Source organism: Arachis hypogaea, chromosome 17 (genome assembly GCF_003086295.3).
Source record: "Arachis hypogaea cultivar Tifrunner chromosome 17, arahy.Tifrunner.gnm2.J5K5, whole genome shotgun sequence".
NCBI classification, from domain to species: Eukaryota; Viridiplantae; Streptophyta; class Magnoliopsida; order Fabales; family Fabaceae; genus Arachis; species Arachis hypogaea.
The window spans coordinates 121,152,666-121,155,822 of NC_092052.1; positions in this window are offsets into that span (position 1 = coordinate 121,152,666).

A 3,157-nucleotide genomic window follows, 5' to 3' on the forward strand; every position below is an offset into this window, starting at 1 on the left:
CAAAATAAACTTTCCTATTCTTTATTCTAAATTATTTTATAAAAAATATCTTTATTATAATTATATTATATTAATATTTAATGAATAATACATAATTATACTAATTTAAAAATATATCTTTATTATAATTATATCAAAATAATATTTAATATATTATTAAACTACTTATCAATTATCAATTAAAAATATTTTTAATCAATTTAATAATAATAATAATAATAATAATAATAATAATAATAATAATAATATGATAATGATAATTATCTGTGATATTATTTATTGAAAAAAAATATAACATAAAAAAAATATCATTTATTTAAAATATCATTTATTGGATATAATTCATAAAAAAATATATTTCATTTTTATTATTGATTAGAAGATAACCTATTTATATTTTGATTAATTCTATTTATTATTATTATAATATTTAATTTACAGAAAGATAAATTAATAACCATATTATTATTTATCAATATATTAATATTGATAATGATTACATAAAAATTATTTAATATTTAATATTTTTATATTATTTATTTTTTATATATTTTGATATATTTATAAATATTTTTTATTATTTTTATATGCTATATATTTACCTCCACTATTTAAAATTTCTGGATCCGTCACTATTTTTGAGCGTGTTTCTTAATTTATTTTTTTATAATTCATTGAATACAATTTATTACAGTAAATTAATTATATCAACTAATTGATTTGATTAGATATTTAAATATCACACGATTTATTATAATTCATATCAATCAAATAATTGTAATTTATTATATCAATTATTTTAATTCATTAATTTATAAAGTACATAATAGCATAGATGATTTGTTACTTATAATGATTAAATACAATAAATACAGATTAATTTAGTTAAAAAAAATTATTGTCTCATATGTTTTTCTATTTATTTTTTTAATTTATTAAATCCAATCAATTATAATAAATTAATTATATCAACTAATTAATTTAATCAATTATTTCTTAATTTATTTTTTTGAATTCAATAAATCAAATAAAATCAATTATACTAATTATTTGTATCAACTAATTGATTTTAATTCTTAAAAATATTTTTATTTAATTTATTTAATTTATTTAAATACATGAATTATAATCGATTAGTTATTTAATTTTATTACGATAAATATCAAATTCTATTCCGAATATAAAAATATAAAATTTTATTCCTTCCATTTTTATTTTACCACTATAAAAGACCATATATGCTAGAAGAAAATATCATTCATTTACCAATTACTCTTTCATTAGGTAGCTTTTACAACAATTCTTTTTCTTCCTATGAGGCGTCGTCGCAAGAAATCAACTATCGTGGACACACCACCACACACTCTTCAACTCCCGTACTCATCATTCAGAGCAATATATGATATGTTATCCATGAAGCATTTATAGACCATGGTGTTATCATGTATGCATAAATAAAAAAAAATTTCGTAATTAAGCTTAAGTCATTTACCTGTTTGTGTGGTATATTATAGTGTGAAATTACTTTCAATTTGTGCTATGCAATGATATTATGGTTTAATTTAAGCTTTTATTTTAGAACTGTGTTATGATTTTATCTCATCATTTTCTCTTAGATATTAAGTTGGTGTATTTTTATTTATTATTATTGAAACGGATGTGATATAAAATTTGTAAAAAAAAAACTCTCACACTTAATTTATTTTATTGTAGTCTTTTATCTCTTCTATTTCTTTTTATTTTCTTCTTATTCGTTTTATTTTTTTAAATATCATATAATTTATTATAATTTATAGCAATTAATTAATTATAATTCATTATATCAGTTAGTTTAATTCATTAATTTATAATATGCATGATAAAATAGATTATTTGTTACTTATACGTTTATTCTTCTAAAATCTAAATCTGAATAATTATATTTTTAGTTTTAGTTATGAACAAAATATTATTAATAATAAATGATAATTAACCACTCATACTTTTAATCAAAGTGTTTGGATGATTTTTATATTTATTAATATTAATTGTTGATTATTTTTCGTCAATAAATTGTATTATAATTTTATGTTAGTTCATAATTGATTAATGATTAATATTCATGAAGCTATGTTATTCTAAATTTTATATTTTATAAATATTTTATTTAAATGTATTTTAAACATAAAAATGTATTATTTTTAATAATATCATACTTTTACTTTTTTTAATTATTCTAAATGAATATTTTATCAAATACTAATTAAAGTCATCCTTCCATTTGCTTTTACTAATTTATTATCTAACTATTATATAAAATTAAAATCGTATTAATGAATTTAATATTAAAGTTAATTTGGCTTTTTATTTAGAGTGTTTTTCGATTTTTTTAGTCTAATCAACCAAAACTAGTCAATTATAAATAATCACTTCTATCTTATTTTATATTATTAACTAATTAAAATTACTAAAATTTAATAATACAATTCTGTTTTATATTTAGTTCAATCCATCTAAGCTATATAATAATCAATTTAATTTTTATATTTTATAATGTAATACTACATACATTAATAGTAAAATAATATAATAAATTTTCATGTTTTAATATTAAATATAAAATTAATACATACAAAAATTTTTAAGCTTTAAATTAATACGAATCATTATAAATAATACTTATTTATGGCATAAACAAAGAAATACATAATCTTAAGTTTAGCATATAAAACTTTAGAAACATGTTATATGTACAAATGTAATTGCATAGTATTATTTTTTTTTAATGGTGTAGACCAACAACTCTAATTTTATTTCATAGTCAAATTAAAAAAAAAGTTGTAATTTTAGAGGTAGTCAGAAAAAATAACAAAATTAATAAAAAAATAGTTAACTTATATTATTTTATTAATTTATTTAATATATTAAATTATTTTTATTTATATTAAGATTAATTTTAAATATTTTAAAATAAAAAGTATAATTAATTATAATTTGTATCTTAAATTATGTTGAGTACATGATATTCTATTGTGCTGCTAAAAGTAAAAATGAGATAAAAAATATAATTTTATCTCTTAATTCAGTATATTTATTTATATTTTATACTTTTTTTACGATTAATTTTGTACGGTGTTGGTATATTAAATAAAAATACATGTTATAATAAAAAATAAAA